At 39.2% G+C, this 17,659-nt stretch overlaps 1 protein-coding gene and 1 pseudogene across 2 annotated transcripts in view; one reads left to right on the top strand and one right to left on the bottom strand.

Annotated features, from left to right (window-relative positions):
* igsf21a (immunoglobin superfamily, member 21a) overlaps positions 1-17,659 on the top strand; it is a 930,426-nt gene that overhangs the window by 142,090 nt on the left and 770,677 nt on the right. The gene's annotated exons all lie outside the window — the stretch shown is intronic.
* Positions 5,662-6,200, bottom strand: LOC117506368 (annotated as a pseudogene).

Raw genomic sequence — 17,659 nt, 5'->3', positions numbered from 1 at the left:
TATCACAAAATGGTATTTCTAACTGATATGATGCAGTAGACTGATGCGGTAGACCTGTGTGAATATCATCTCCCCTGTCTAGCAGATATCCAGCAAAACCTGTGTGTGAAATATGTCTAGGTTTCCCAAAGGGATATGCAGTTAATTATTTTTACTAGCTTTTTGATCCTCCAGTTAAAAAGTCTATTTTTCCATCACTTTCAGTCACAGTCGAAGGTCTACGGCGTTTCCTCAGCTCTATCATGTCGTTGCTAAACAGTGTTGCCAGGTCTCCTGAGATAAATAGGCAATCACAGCTTCAAAATCAAGCCCAATATCAAGCCCAAGCCTGTTATGACCTCAGTGTTTAGATGTTAAGAACATATTAAATTGTAAACACTCAGAGTGTGTAAAGGTGGACTGTAAAGCTGGGATGGCAAGTTAGATGACAGCACTCATTAATGTGATGCTGTGAGACCATGTCAATAGTGACCATGCATGTCAAAAAACAAAGATGTAAGATTTTCCTATCATTCATTCTTTCTTTTTCTGCCACTTATCTGAGTCCAGGTCATGGTGCCAGCAGATGAAACAGCTCATACTTCTCATGCTCCCATACTTCTCTATCTTCGGCCAAGTCCAGTAACTCATCCAGGCTAATTTTCAGGTGTTCCCAAGTCAGCTGTGAAATGTAACCTCTCCAGGGGGTCCTGGGTCTTCCCCGGGCCCTCTTGCCAGTTGAACATGCCTGGAACATTCCCTGGGGAGATGACCAAGAGGACCTCCTCACCAGATGCCCGAACCACCTCAACTGTCTCCTTTTGATGCAAAGAAGCAGCGGCTCTACTCAGAGTCCCCCAACCCCTGTAAACCTCACATTTAAGAAGGGCCCACAACTTTTCAGAGTTTAAGTTGTGTCCAATATTTTGTCATCTTTCAGGCCTTTGAGGGCTCGCCAAGCAGCAGAGCACTTGAATGCATGTAATGAGGCATTGTCCTGCATAAAAACCAGGGTCCTGATACAGACTTTTTCTGCACCACTGCTTCCAGAAAGTAACTTTGAAAACCATCCAGTAGGTTTGGGAGGTAATTTTAAATTCAGCTTCAGCCTGGAAAGATCCAACTACTTCATTCTTAATAATAGCAGCCAATACTAGTGCCCCTCCTCCACCTAGCTGGTTTCTGACTTGAAGTGGTGCTGGAGATCCATGAGTGATTCAGCCATAGGTCGATCCATCTGGTCCATCAGGAGCCACTCTAATCCCTTCTGTCTGTAAAACCATCGAAAAATCTATCTTACGATATTTCTTGGCTCAATCTTGATGTTTCAACCTGTGAGTCTTGGCCATGTCTCTGAGCACTGAACATCTTGTACTTCTGGATAGTCCGGGTAAGTTGTAATTCTGGAATATGGTGGCACTGCAGGATAATGGGTTCTCTGTAGCGTCATGTTTAATTCTTCACAAGTTTATTGCACTTAATTTGCATCTTCTCCACATGTTGCGTCCAACTCTTTTGACTTTTTGTTAGAGCCTGTGCTGTGTGATAAAACTGCACCTTTCAGAGTGGCCTTTTATTGTGGGCAGTCTAAGGCACACCTGTGCACTAATCATGGTGTCTAATCAGCATCTTGATATGGCACACCTGTGAGGTGGGATGGATTATCTCAGCAAAGGAGAAGTGCTCACTATCACAGATTTAGACTGGTTTGTGAACAATATTTGAGGGAAATGGTGATATTGTGTATGTGGAAAACGTTTTAGATCTTTGAGTTCATCTCATACAAAATGGGAGCAAAACCAAAAGTGTTGCATTTATATTTTTGTTGAGTGTGTGTATATATATATATATATATATATATATATATATATATATATATATATATATGCTGATTTATCAGCCATCTGCAAATCAGCCGATTTATCGATTATCTGCATATTTTTCATCCAAATATTGTTATCGGCATCGGCGTCAAAAAAATCCATATCGGTCGGGCTCTACTTTTTGTAAGAAAGTGTTTCATTGCTCAGTGATCATGCCTCAGTAGCTTAACTATTTCAAGAGTGTTTCATCCTTATGAAAGACATTTTTTGGAATTTTTAGTGTCTGTTAAATTTTTTTAATCACCCATTTTGCTGAGGTAAAGAAGAACTAAGTCGCATTATCGTCCCTGAAGCCCTTTGATGGCAGACTCATCTCTGGATTTTGTAGCATCAAGTGATTGAGAGTCTATGACTCACCCCAGGTGGATTACCAGTCTGAAACAGGTTACTTCCCCAGCCAAGGCCAGTACCCATTTAGAGCTGGGTAGGCTGAGACAATGTTGATTATGTGTCTTGCCCACAGACAAGTTGGAATTAGGGGGATTCAATCCCATGTATGCATATTGGCAGGCCAGCTCCTTACCCACTGAGCTACCTGCAGCAAAGAAGTAAAGATGCTGCCTAATAATTATGTACACCTTGATATAGGGGGTACATAATTACTACAGGACACAATCTCCATTACCCAAATGCATATCACCTAAGAATGTTTAGGTCCAGTGTTTAAATCAGGTTTATATAGTTTGGAGTTGGGAAATATGCATAGAATACTCACTTACTTAGTACTTGTGCTTGCATTCTCATATGCCCCTTGGCAGTTATGCCTTACAGTCCCTTGTCTTCATGTGGCAAATATGTGAACCAAGGCACTTGTGGCATGCATACTTTACTTTGAAGCATACTTTTTGCCTTAAAACACACTGATACTATGCACTTATTTGGTTGATACATACAAGACAAACAAAAATAAGGACAAATAAGTCCTAGAGGGGTTTGTGACCACCGCACACATTCACAACTAATTAAAAGAAGGTTAAATCCTGCTGTAGATTTGAAACAAAGAGGCTGTGAAGGACAGAGCGTGATGAGATGGAAAAAAAAAAATCATAATTATTAAGAGCAGTGAAAGCTATTCCATCGTTTAATGGAAGAAAAGACTTTGCCTGTGTGAGTCCCATTATAATTGATGAGTTTCTTATTGGATAATTGCCACCTTTTCATCATCCACATGATTTTTGCATTAAGGTTAGTAAGTGGTTGTCTTGCTGTTGAAGCCATCATGGCAAGCCTTTTCTATTTTTTTTTTTTTTTTAATCTGAGGAAATGAATATCAATACATGCAAAACAAAAACTGTACAAAGTGAAACTTTCATAAAATGAAGTGCGTCACTGGTGACAATAAAGAGGTAAGTGAATGCAACAACGCATTCTGTCAACATTATGATGTATTAAATGTTAAGAGATGGCACCTGTTAAGGTGGAGCCGTCTGAAATATGTTCACCATTATTGGCAAAAAGTCATTCCCATTTCTAAATCTGTCATTTTATTTTCACTGTGCTGATGCACCCATTGCACATTCATTACACATGAACGGCATGTAATTATGACAGCAATTACCACAAATGTTGGGACTGGATTAATTATAGAAAAGAAGCTTAGGCGTAATTGTTTTTCACATTTTTCTATGCTTCTTAAAGGAGTTGGGAAACGAGGAGCCCCGGTCGCAGAGGAGCTAAATGGAATTCAGTCTTACCACACCAACTGTACTTCGCTAATTGACACCCAGGGTGCATTCTTTCATTTTTGCACCCGTGCACAGTGGTAGGGCATGCATGCATATCTTTTCCATTTTGTGTATGTGTGTGTGAGCAAAACATCTCAGTTTTGAGGTGATTTGGGCCCAATTTGATGGAATTATTGAGGGTCAGCCAAAGACAAAGTGATTTGATGTAGATAAGTCACAAGCCAAGGTCAACATTTGGGCCCAAAACTTCTATACTACATCTAGCTTCATCTTCTTGCTAAAATAAAGCCTTTTTTCAGTAGATGTGATATTGAGATGCCCATTCATGCATTCATCAGCTCCAGACTTGATTACTGTAATGCACTTCATGCTGGTGTTAACCAGTCTTCTCTTGCTCCAATTAAGCTGTTGAAACACCTCAAGGATGATCAGTGGAAACAGGATGCACCTGAGCTCAGTTTTCAGCTTCAGGGTAAAGGCTGTGAATACTTATGTACGTGTGATTTCTTAGATTTTTTATATTTTTAAATAATTTGTTAAATCTCAAAACAACTTTTTTTCATATTGTCATTATGGGATGCTGTGTGTAACATCTGGCTAGTCTGAGGAGGAAAGTTCACCACATTTGCCTGACAATAGGCCTGCAGTCAAATCAATGAATGAGGTCATTCTATGGGATGGCAGACCATTTTATTGTTGATTTTGCTTTGCAGAGCATTGTGCTGTGTCAGCATTTTAAAGACAGACAGAGCTGAGAGAATTTTTCAAGTTTATGAGAATGTTCTTGAGAATTTAAAAATTTGGCAATATGGGCAATTCTACAGTAACTGAATTACAATGACAGCAAAATCTGGCCATATTTCAGCCTCCCATAAAGATTTGCTCGGGTTGTAATTCCCTTAAATCAGAATTACCTGTATTGGTAGTGGGGGGGAAAAAAACACTATTTTTAGGTCTTCTGAGGTAGTGCAAAAAAAAAAAAAAAAAATCCTCCAGAAGAATTTCTTTATAATCTTCCTTGTAATTGTTTGCTTAAAATGTGGGAGCTGAACATTCTGATCAAGACAATAATTTGATCATATGAACATTTCAAACTGAAGTTATTTATCACGTGACATTTTGTAATGGATCTGGTTAACCTGTGAAGACATGAGGTAGGCATGCGGCCTGTGCACATCTGTGCTGATGAGCCCAAATGGCCGTCTCCTAGACATCCCGCCGTGTTCTTCAATGAAATGTGCCGACAGATACAATATCTCAAAATAGCATCAAAACCACGGCTGCATGTTGATGCGTTCACTGCAACACATTGGGATGGAGGGTGGAGGCAGCATGCTGTGTTTGGGGAACACTGTGGGCGCTGTTTAACAACCCATTTGTTGTTTCATTCTGTTCACCTTTTTGCATCCAGAAATGGAGCGTGTTGTTTATCAGGCAGCTGCAGTTTACTTGTCATCTGAGGTGCACTGTGTAATTAGTAAAGTGCATCTCTGTCCTTTTATTTCTGGTGCACGCATTAAAGGGAGTATTGCACTAATGGTGGGAGAGGATGTGATAAGTGTCCCAGAATAACATTCCGCTGGCTTTATGAAAACATTTGCAAAGGTAATTTTGATGTGTGTAAATTCATGCAGGTGATAATTTAGGGGGTTGATGCAGCAAGGTGAACTTCTCATGTTTAGCAGAATCAGACTCTTGTAATATGCAGCATTTTTATTTATTTACATTTCAGTGCTTTTTTTCCTGTTTTCTGAGCTTATTAGGCTCTCCATGTTGGCAGACTTCAGCACTTTGCCTTCAGTTTGCATAAAGTGCCCTGAAGGCAGTCTCTTTTCAGAAGTATGCTACTTTAAATCAGATCCTAATTTCACACAGTGAGAATGCAAAATGCATGAAAGCTGCAACATCCATGTAACAGTGCATTATGTAATAACTCAAAAATCTGCATTTTGTAATAACCCGCTGCATTTTGTTATGTAAAAACTGAATGCATGGGGATTCCATGGTACATTTAGTGACCTTGTCATGCAAGATCTTGCAGGTAAAATATAGAAGGAAGTCCATGTCCAAGCTTTGAAATTCATACATCTGTAGGACATTTTAACATTGATACCTCACTTTTTCTTGGGCGCTGCCTTCTTAGATTTGGGTTTGGGGGCCTTCTTTGCTGGAGCTTTCTTGGCTGCAGCCAGCTTTCTAGTGGTCTTCTTGGGGCTCTTGGCTACTGTCTTTGCCTCTGCAGGCTTCGTCACATACTTTGGGGACTTCTTAGCGGCGTCAGGCTTCTTTGCTGCTGCAGATTTCTTGGGTTTCTTGCTGCAGTGGCCTTCTTAGATTTGGGAGCAGTGTTCTTGGCAGCCGGTTTATTCTTGGTGTCTGTCAAACTTGAATGAGCTGGATGCCCTGCAACTCTTGGTCTGGACAAGCGTGCCCTTAGTCACCACACTCTTGATGGCCTTGTTCTTCTTGACATTATAGCTGCTGGCAACCAGAGCACTTTTGAAGGCAGCTAAAGACAGACTTTTCTGCTCCTTGGACGCTGTCACAGTTTGAGCGATAACATGGCTAATGCTGGGCCAACCTTCTTAGCTTTGGCAGCCTTCTTCTTGGAAGCCTTAGCTGGAGTGGTGGCAGCTGGCGCTTCTTCTGCCATTTGTCTTCTCTGAACATTGCAATGCACAAGGACAGTTTGACGGACTGTTGAAGATTCCAGAGCAGGAGGGTATACTTAAAGTCTTCCTGAGAACCGTGGAGACTCAGTCCATCCTGCTGCTTCTCGCTGCAGTCCGATTTGTCACGTTACTTGTGTTTTTGTCTCCAATAATAAAAATGTGAATTTCCCACCTGTAGGTAGATGTATGCACAATACCCAAACAGAAGTGACAGTGGAGCGACGTCTGTGCATGTGTGCATTGTGTATGGCTCGGAATCTTTCTGCATTTAGTCAAAAAAAGGTTCGACGGGCCATCTGGGGTCCCATCTGAAGTGAGTTATTTTACAGGGTGGCACTGTGACTTAGTGGTTAGCACTTGTGCCTCACAGCAAGAAAGTCTTGGGATTGCTTCCCGCCCTTTCTATGTGGAGTTTGCATGTTCTCCCTGTGTCTGTGTGGGTTTCCTCCAGGCACTCCGGTTTCCTCCTACAATCAAAAATGATCCTTTCTCTGCCTCTGACCAAGGTGGAGTTTCTATGTCTGGAGTTGGTCCCCAGGCACTGTACTGTGGCTGCCCACTGCTCCTAGTGGTTGCATTGTGTCTAACTGTAATTATGATGGCTTAAATGCAGAGGACAAATTTCATTGTATGTATGTATTTGTATAACGGCTGAGTGGATTCTTGTCATTTGATTGGTGCTTTGTATGTCACATGACATGGATTAATTCATCCCATTTGTGTTGCATTGCATTCAGAGTGCGGCTTGGTTCCATTTAGAGTGCAAATTTGGTTCCATACGTTTGGTATCATTGCACTCATGTGCACGCGCACATGCAAGCGTGCACATCCTCGTGCACGCTTGCATGAAATATTTGTACCATTGAACTCAAACATTCATTATTTGTACAATGACAAAGGCTCGATTCTATACTGTTCTATTAAAAAAACTTTTTTTTTTTTCTTTTTAAGAATTACATGGGAAGGCTAAAGCTTTGGGGCATGCATTTTCTTGTTGTTGTTCTGTGTTCACAATGTTGAATACAATTTTGAAAAAAAAAAAAAATATATATATATATATATATATATATATATATATATATATATATATATATATATATATATATACGCACACATATATTCCGAAAAATGATCAATTTCAAATTTTCGGCTTCCCACTGACTTATTTTAACAAACCAAGTAAAAATGTTACTGTAACTTGTACTGACAACTAACATAGCAGACCTGTGATGTCTTATGCATCCAACAGATATCCAGCAGAAGCTTTGTGTCAAATTCATCATGTTTTTCTTGTGGGATCTTGTGTATCAGCTGTTTTTTATTTGTCTTTCAGTTAAAATTACACCTCTACCACATTTGTTCATGTCCTTGATGTTAATCCAAGGACACTGTACACAGTGTAGCAGTGCCATTTGGTTCTCCATTAGCATGCTGGGAACTGAGTGTACAATGTTTTTGTGTTGTCACTGTATTTTTTAACTCATGATGCAGGTGAAAAATCTCAATTGTTACCAACATGGCGAATCTTGATTATGCTGGTGATACATGACTGTGAATCCTTTATTTGAATACTCAAGAAGCAAATTATAGGGGTGCTGACAAGGATCCTTTGCTTTTCTTCCTGACCTTTTGTGTTTAAAAAAAAAAAAAGCAAAGCAAATGACTTCTAAGGATCCTATTTTTGTAGCGGGGCACCACCAGCATGTAATGATTTTGTTTGTTTGTGGTGCCAAGGTATTGCAGTCACGACAGATGTAAGAGGAGAGGCGTAAATATGTGGGAGTTTGATTCAAATGAGATGACACAAAGTGAGATTTTGTTGGAAATGATGTCTGCAGGAAACAGATCTGTGAGAATCTCAAATGCTCTGACGAGCTGCAGACTAAACACATACTGTAAGCATGATGCTGAAAATGCATATCAACAACCAGCAGACACCAATAAGGAAAGAGGTAAAATAAACATGACGCATGAGTTGCCCGTGGGGATCCATGGGCTCTAGTTTGGGTAGTGTTTATAAAATAGGTAGCTGACATTTTTCAAGGGTGGTAAATTATGCAACGTTTCTAGAATGAGTTGGAATGGTGTGAGTCCAGAATGTTTTTAGAACCTTAGGCCTTAGACTTCAACAGTTTTTAGAAGAAGAACTCAACTCTTTTACAATGAGGAAAAGAAGTATTTGAACATCCTGCGATTTTGCAAGTTCTCCTACTTAGAAATCATGGAGGGGTCTGAAATTTTCATCTTAGGTGCGTGTCCACTGTGAGAGACATAATCTTAAAAAAAAAAAAAAATTCCCACCTACAAAAAATGTAGAGGTCTGTAATTTTTATCATAGGTACACTTCAACTGTGAGAGACAGAATCTAAAAAAAAAGAAAAATCCAGAAAATCACATCGTATGATTTTTTAATAATTTATTTGTATATTACTGCTGCAAATAAGTATTTGAACCCCTACCAACCACCAAGAAGTCTGGCTCACACAGACCTGTTAATTTTTCTTTAAGAAGCCCTCTTATTCTGCACTCTTTACCTGTATTAATTGCACTTGTTTGAACTTGTTACCTGTATAAAAGACACCCGTTCACACACTCAATCAATAACACTCCAACCTGTCCACCATAGCCAAGACCAAAAAGCTGTCTAAGGACACCAGGGACAAAACTGTAGACCTGCACAAGGCTGGGATGGACTACAGGACAACAGGCAAGCAGCTTGGTAGAAGACAACAACTGTTATGATTATTTATTAGAAAGTGGAAGAAACACAAGATGACTGTCAATCTCCCTCGGTCTGGGATTCCATGCAAGATCTCACTTTGTGGGGTAAGGATGATTCTGAGAAAGCCCAGAACTACACAGGAGGACCTGGTCAATGACCTGAAGAGAACTGGGACCACAGTCACAAAGATTACATTAGTAACACATGATGCTGTCATAGTTTAAAATCCTGTAGAGCAGCATGGTCCACCTGCTCAAGCCAGCACATGTCCAGGCCCGTTTGAAGTTCACCAGTGACCATCTGGATGATCCAGAGGAGGCATGGGAGAAGGTCATGTGGTCAGATGAGACCAGAATAGAGCTTTTTGGAATCAACTTCACTTACCATGTTTAGAGGATGAGAACAACCCCAAGAAAACCATCCCAACCTTGAAGCATGGGGGTGGAAACATCATACTCTGGGGTTGCTCTTCTGCAAAGGGGACAGGACAACTGCACTGTATTGAAGGGAGGATGGATGGGGTCATGCATTGCAAGATTTTGGCAAACAACCTCCTTCCCTCAGTAAGAGCATTGAAGATGGGTCATGGCTGGGTCTTCCAGCATGACAATGACCCCAAACACACAGCCAGGGCAACAAAGGAGGGGCTCTGTAAGAAGCATTTCAAGGTCCTGGAGTGGCCTGGCCGGATTTTGGCTCAAGAGTCACTTTATATAGTAGGCTTTGAAGGATTACGTCAAAAATACTTCAAGGATTTTGACAAAATTTTCCACACAGATACATATTAGGCCATGGAAGACTATTAAGTTTTGGAGGTGGTCTGGATGGATTCTGGATCAAAATTTCACTTTATATAGTCTTTGAAGGATTACATCAAAACTACTTCACAGATTCTCACCAAATTTTCACTACGGATAGACATTAGGGCATGGAAGACTCCACTGAATTTTGGAGGTGATCTGGATCCGGATCCAGATTCTGGATCAAGATTCACTTTGTATCAGCTTTGAAGGTTTATGTCAATATATATATATATATATATATATATATATATATATATATATATATATATATATATATATATTTTAGTGTGTGGAAGACTTAAATTTTGGAGGTGATCCGGGTCCAGGTTGATGGACGTCAGAAATCTCTCATTGCTCTTATTATTATTATTATTACTTGTATTTGGCCATTTGATTTTTAAATGAACCACAATGGAAATGTGTTTTCACTTTCTTTTTTCATCCATGTATTTTTAACATACATAGAATTACATTTTGTACTTACATTGAACTTACTAAATAAAATCATGCACGCACACACGCATGCCTTTAATATATAGATGATTTCCTGCTCCCTGCTGGAATGGCCTGTGAGTCCAGAATGTAATTATCAGCATCCATTATTCAGCGTTAGCTAATATTCATAATTTCTCCAAAAATATTAGTCCTATCAACATTCCATTTTGGCACCATTCATCCTTGGCCCAAAATACATAAGCATACCAAATAGCAAATGTCACCTCTCCCTCGTTTGTCCCTGATCAACGTTATCTGAACGCATGCATACATGTATATAGATGCCACTTTGCTTTTCATATATTGTAGCCAGTCGCATGGAAGAACGAAAACCAAGCCAGTGCTGTTTGTCTCTTCTGCATTCTGCCCCAAGCAGGTGCTTTTATTTTTACACACCCACAAACAGAGATGGCGGTGGAAGACATCAAATGCACTACACGTTCCAGTAGGGTTGCCAAATTCTGGGAATTTTCAAACTTGGAAACTTTCCACTGGAATTTATGGGAATTAATCAGCAATAAAATGCAAAAAAAAAAAAAAAAAAAAAAGAATTTGCTATATTAAAGGCATGGTCTGAATGGAGAACTTAAATATAATAGGAGAATATTTTAGCATAATACTGACTAAAACAAGCAGATATCATGCAAGTACAGTTATGCTATGCTATTGTCAAGCTATGTATGTTTTAAATTTTTGGTCCTGCTTGAAAAGACTGGGGGAGAAGCAGGACACGAGGCCAACTCAGCATTTAACACTTATTGTTTTACCAGTGCAATATGCAGGTTGAAAACCTAAGAAAAAGGAAAGAAATGGAAAAGTAGAAAATGCAGATTAGAGCAAGAAGAGAGTAATCTATTTACAAAGATTTCTCGTTAGTTATTGCCAATTATGAACTCAAACGTACTATTCTAAGTTACAGAGTTTTAGCCTACAGCTTCCAAGTTTCAACTGCAATCTGCAATTTGACATTAGACTTCTTAATCCAAAATTGTAACTTGCAATTTTAACTAAGAGTTTTTAATATATGATTTTAGACAAGATATTCTATTTTACAATTCCACTATGAACTTTTTTATAGGCATTTCAGTGTTTAACTATGGATTTTAAATACAAATGAATGAATTAAACACTTTGAAGATAAAGATGTTTATTTCAAAGTGATCATGTTTCCACCTCAATTATGAAATAAAATGCCATTATATCCCTTTATTCATAAATAAATGTATATAGTGCCCTTTGCTTATGAATAAACCTAAATTGAAGTACAATACTTGCCTAAATTGTCAAACTCAATTTTCCTTGTGCTGAAGTACAGCTTACAAACAAACATTTATCCACCAAACAAATGTTTGGTGAATAAATCCACCAAGTAACTCAGGTTTGGATCAGTTTTGAATGAATTTTATCTCGACTCTTGCAGTAATACAAATACCCTGATCGTATTTCACGATTATAGTTGTTAAAGTAACAAATAAAACTAGAACGTTTGGCGCAAACTCACCAACAAAGTCCCGGCTTGCTCCCACTGCACCGAATAGGTGTGTCGTCACACCTGCTCACTGTTACCTATCAGTGCAGAGTGAACATTCCAGGCCAGTGTACAGTGCTTCCATCTAGCGACCATTTAGGGACACTACACTAAATAAAAAGGTGAAAGAGGAACTGATGGAGATTAAAGAAAGAAGTTTTAGTTATTCTTTTCTTCTTCTTTGGTTTGGCCACAACAGCTATCACATGCACAAATAGCACACTACTGCTGGGTTATTGAGACCATGCCCCCTACAGGCACTGTGCATTCCTCCATCACATGCATAGATGTTTCTAGAATCCTGGATCACACATTTGAGCCCACAGCACGCTGTTTTTTTAACGTACACCATGTTTCAGTAGGAAATTCATGTAAGTCTTTGTACATGAGGCCCATGGGCTCAGGAGAAAAAGAACTGAACTGCTGCTCAGTGGTCCAAAGTCTTCTGTTCAAGTAAAATTTGCTTTTCATTTGGAAATCAAGGTCCCAGAGGTTTTTTTTTTTTTTTTTTTTTTTTTAATATGTTGCAGGCCTTAAATCTAGGAATGGATGTATAAAAAATTAAATAGTTGACCACACAAGACACTACATCTATTTGGTCATTCCATCTGCAATGATTTAGAAGTCAAAATAAATGTAAGAATTGCTGCAGGGTTTTTAAAATTTGCCTTTTCCATACCTGCTGACTTTTTTATTGATACAGGTTTGCAGATTGCATCTTTTTAAATGTGCGCTTTCCTCGAACAATTATTGTGAGGGTTGTTAGTTTGTATTCCTGTGAATGTGTTCACAAAACAAAAGACCAAATCAAGAAAACTGATTTGCACACAGCCATTTATATTTTAGTCTGTTTAGGAAGGCATGAAATAAAAATGTGATTACGTATCCTTTTTTCTGCTTTCTATTCTGAAAACAATATTCCTAAACTAACATTTATCGAAAAAAAACGAATAAGAAATTTCTTAATCCTGAAAGAAATTAATATATTCATGTTTGTTTATATATTATATATTTATATATTGTTAATATATTCATGTTTGAAGTTGTGGTTGGGTTGAATTTAAGCTTTGGGTGAGTTTGAGTTGCTCACCATTTTATATATATATATATATATATATATATATATCAATCAATCAATCAATCAATTTTTTTTATATAGCGCCAAATCACAACAAACAGTTGCCCCAAGGCGCTTTATATTGTAAGGCAAGGCCATACAATAATTATGTAAAACCCCAACGGTCAAAACGACCTCCTGTGAGCAAGCACTTGGCTACAGTGGGAAGGAAAAACTCCCTTTTAACAGGAAGAAACCTCCAGCAGAACCAGGCTCAGGGAGGGGCAGTCTTCTGCTGGGACTGGTTGGGGCTGAGGGAGAGAACCAGGAAAAAGACATGCTGTGGAGGGGAGCAGAGATCGATCACTAATGATTAAATGCAGAGTGGTGCATACAGAGCAAAAAGAGAAAGAAACAGTGCATCATGGGAACCCCCCAGCAGTCTACATCTATAGCAGCATAACTAAGGGATGGTTCAGGGTCACCTGATCCAGCCCTAACTATAAGCTTTAGCAAAAAGGAAAGTTTTAAGCCTAATCTTAAAAGTAGAGAGGGTGTCTGTCTCCCTGATCTGAATTGGGAGCTGGTTCCACAGGAGAGGAGCCTGAAAGCTGAAGGCTCTGCCTCCCATTCTACTCTTACAAACCCTAGGAACTACAAGTAAGCCTGCAGTCTGAGAGCGAAGTGCTCTATTGGGGTGATATGGTACTACGAGGTCCCTAAGATAAGATGGGACCTGATTATTCAAAACCTTATAAGTAAGAAGAAGAATTTTAAATTCTATTCTAGAATTAACAGGAAGCCAATGAAGAGAGGCCAATATGGGTGAGATATGCTCTCTCCTTCTAGTCCCCGTCAGTACTCTAGCTGCAGCATTTTGAATTAACTGAAGGCTTTTTAGGGAACTTTTAGGACAACCTGATAATAATGAATTACAATAGTCCAGCCTAGAGGAAATAAATGTATGAATTAGTTTTTCAGCATCACTCTGAGACAAGACCTTTCTAATTTTAGAGATATTGCGTAAATGCAAAAAAGCAGTCCTACATATTTGTTTAATATGCGCTTTGAATGACATATCCTGATCAAAAATGACTCCAAGATTTCTCACAGTATTACTAGAGGTCAGGGTAATGCCATCCAGAGTAAGGATCTGGTTAGACACCATGTTTCTAAGATTTGTGGGGCCAAGTACAATAACTTCAGTTTTATCTGAGTTTAAAAGCAGGAAATTAGAGGTCATCCATGTCTTTATGTCTGTAAGACAATCCTGCAGTTTAGCTAATTGGTGTGTGTCCTCTGGCTTCATGGATAGATAAAGCTGGGTATCATCTGCGTAACAATGAAAATTTAAGCAATACCGTCTAATAATACTGCCTAAGGGAAGCATGTATAAAGTGAATAAAACTGGTCCTAGCACAGAACCTTGAGGAACTCCATAATTAACTTTAGTCTGTGAAGAAGATTCCCCATTTACATGAACAAATTGTAATCTATTAGACAAATATGATTCAAACCACCGCAGCGCAGTGCCTTTAATACCTATGGCATGCTCTAATCTCTGTAATAAAATTTTATGGTCAACAGTATCAAAAGCAGCACTGAGGTCTAACAGAACAAGCACAGAGATGAGTCCACTGTCCGAGGCCATAAGAAGATCATTTGTAACCTTCACTAATGCTGTTTCTGTACTATGATGAATTCTAAAACCTGACTGAAACTCTTCAAATAGACCATTCCTCTGCAGATGATCAGTTAGCTGTTTTACAACTACCCTTTTAAGAATTTTTGAGAGAAAAGGAAGGTTGGAGATTGGCCTATAATTAGCTAAGATAGCTGGGTCAAGTGATGGCTTTTTAAGTAATGGTTTAATTACTGCCACCTTAAAAACCTGTGGTACATAGCCAACTAACAAAGATAGATTGATCATATTTAAGATCAAAGCATTAAATAATGGTAGGGCTTCCTTGAGCAGCCTGGTAGGAATGGGGTCTAATAAACATGTTGATGGTTTGGATGAAGTAACTAATGAAAATAACTCAGACAGAACAATCTGAGAGAAAGAGTCTAACCAAATACCGGCATCACTGAAAGCAGCCAAAGATAACGATACGTCTTTGGGATGGTTATGAGTAATTTTTTCTCTAATAGTTAAAATTTTGTTAGCAAAGAAAGTCATGAAGTCATTACTAGTTAAAGTTAATGGAATACTCAGCTCAATAGAGCTCTGACTCTTTGTCAGCCTGGCTACAGTGCTGAAAAGAAACCTGGGGTTGTTCTTATTTTCTTCAATTAGTGATGAGTAGAAAGATGTCCTAGCTTTACGAAGGGCTTTTTTATAGAGCAACAGACTCTTTTTCCAGGCTAAGTGAAGATCTTCTAAATTAGTGAGACGCCATTTCCTCTCCAACTTACGGGTTATCTGCTTTAAGCTACGAGTTTGTGAGTTATACCACGGAGTCAGGCACTTCTGATTTAAAGCTCTCTTTTTTAGAGGAGCTACAGCATCCAAAGTTGTCTTCAATGAGGATGTAAAACTATTGACGAGATACTCTATCTCACTTACAGAGTTTAGGTAGCTACTCTGCACTGTGTTGGTATATGGCATTTGAGAACATAAAGAAGGAATCATATCCTTAAACCTAGTTACAGCGCTTTCTGAAAGACTTCTAGTGTAATGAAACTTATTCCCCACTGCTGGGTAGTCCATCAGAGTAAATGTAAATGTTATTAAGAAATGATCAGACAGAAGGGAGTTTTCAGGGAATACTGTTAAGTCTTCTATTTCCATACCATAAGTCAGAACAAGATCTAAGATATGATTAAAGTGGTGGGTGGACTCATTTACTTTTTGAGCAAAGCCAATAGAGTCTAATAATAGATTAAATGCAGTGTTGAGGCTGTCATTCTCAGCATCTGTGTGGATGTTAAAATCGCCCACTATAATTATCTTATCTGAGCTAAGCACTAAGTCAGACAAAAGGTCTGAAAATTCACAGAGAAACTCACAGTATGACCAGGTGGACGATAGATAATAACAAATAAAACTGGTTTTTGGGACTTCCAATTTGGATGGACAAGACTAAGAGTCAAGCTTTCAAATGAATTAAAGCTCTGTCTGGGTTTTTGATTAATTAATAAGCTGGAATGGAAGATTGCTGCTAATCCTCCACCCCGGCCCGTGCTACGAGCATTCTGACAGTTAGTGTGACTCGGGGGTGTTGACTCATTTAAACTTACATATTCATCCTGCTGTAACCAGGTTTCTGTAAGGCAGAATAAATCAATATGTTGATCAATTATTATATCATTTACCAACAGGGACTTAGAAGAGAGAGACCTAATGTTTAATAGACCACATTTAACTGTTTTAGTCTGTGGTGCAGTTGAAGGTGCTATATTATTTTTTCTTTTTGAATTTTTGTGCTTAAATAGATTTTTGCTGGTTATTGGTAGTCTGGGAGCAGGCACCGTCTCTACGGGGATGGGGTAATGAGGGGATGGCAGGGGGAGAGAAGCTGCAGAGAGGTGTGTAAGACTACAACTCTGCTTCCTGGTCCCAACCCTGGATAGTCACGGTTTGGAGGATTTAAGAAAATTGGCCAGATTTCTAGAAATGAGAGCTGCTCCATCCAAAGTGGGATGGATGCCGTCTCTCCTAACAAGACCAGGTTTTCCCCAGAAGCTTTGCCAATTATCTATGAAGCCCACCTCATTTTTTGGACACCACTCAGACAGCCAGCAATTCAAGGAGAACATGCGGCTAAACATGTCACTCCCGGTCCGATTGGGGAGGGGCCCAGAGAAAACTACAGAGTCCGACATTGTTTTTGCAAAGTTACACACCGATTTAATGTTAATTTTAGTGACCTCCGATTGGCGTAACCGGGTGTCATTACTGCCGACGTGAATTACAATCTTACCAAATTTACACTTAGCCTTAGCCAGCAGTTTCAAATTTCCTTCAATGTCGCCTGCTCTGGCCCCCGGAAGACAATTGACTATGGTTGCTGGTGTCGCTAACTTCACATTTCGCAAAACAGAGTCGCCAATAACCAGAGTTTGATCCTCGGCGGGTGTGTCGTCGAGTGGGGAAAAACGGTTAGAAATGTGAACGGGTTGGCGGTGTACACGGGGCTTCTGTTTAGGGCTACGCTTCCTCCTCACAGTCACCCAGTCAGCCTGCTTTCCCGGCTGCTCGGGATCTGCCAGGGGGGAACTAACGGCGGCTAAGCTACCTTGGTCTGCACCGACTACAGGGGCCTGGCTAGCTGTAGAATTTTCCACGGTGCGGAGCCGAGTCTCCAATTCGCCCAGCCTGGCCTCCAAAGCTACAAATAAGCTACACTTATTACAAGTACCATTACTGCTAAAGGAGGCCGAGGAATAACTAAACATTTCACACCCAGAGCAGAAAAGTGCGGGAGAGACAGGAGAAGCCGCCATGCTAAATCGGCTAAGAGCTAGTAGCTACGCTAAGCTAGCAGATTCCTAAAAACACGCAAAGTGAATAATGTGTAAATAATTTAGAGGTGATTCAGCAGAGGGAGTGCTTTAGTTAAGGCACGTAAAGATTACACTGGGAAACAAATCGTAATCTAGATAACTAGATCAATCCAACTGCGCAGATTAAACAGCTAACAGATACAGAAAAACACCGCTGTGCTCCGGAACAGGAAGTGATACAATACCGCAGTGAGAGCCCATATATATATATATATATACACATATATATATATATATATATATATATATATATATATATATATATATATATATATATATATATATATATATATATATATATATATATATATATATATATATATATATAT

The sequence above is a fragment of the Thalassophryne amazonica genome, chromosome 3, assembly GCF_902500255.1.
Source record: "Thalassophryne amazonica chromosome 3, fThaAma1.1, whole genome shotgun sequence".
Lineage (NCBI taxonomy): Eukaryota > Metazoa > Chordata > Actinopteri > Batrachoidiformes > Batrachoididae > Thalassophryne > Thalassophryne amazonica.
The sequence above is the reverse complement of the archived record's forward strand: the minus strand, read 5'-3'. Positions and strand labels throughout refer to the sequence as shown.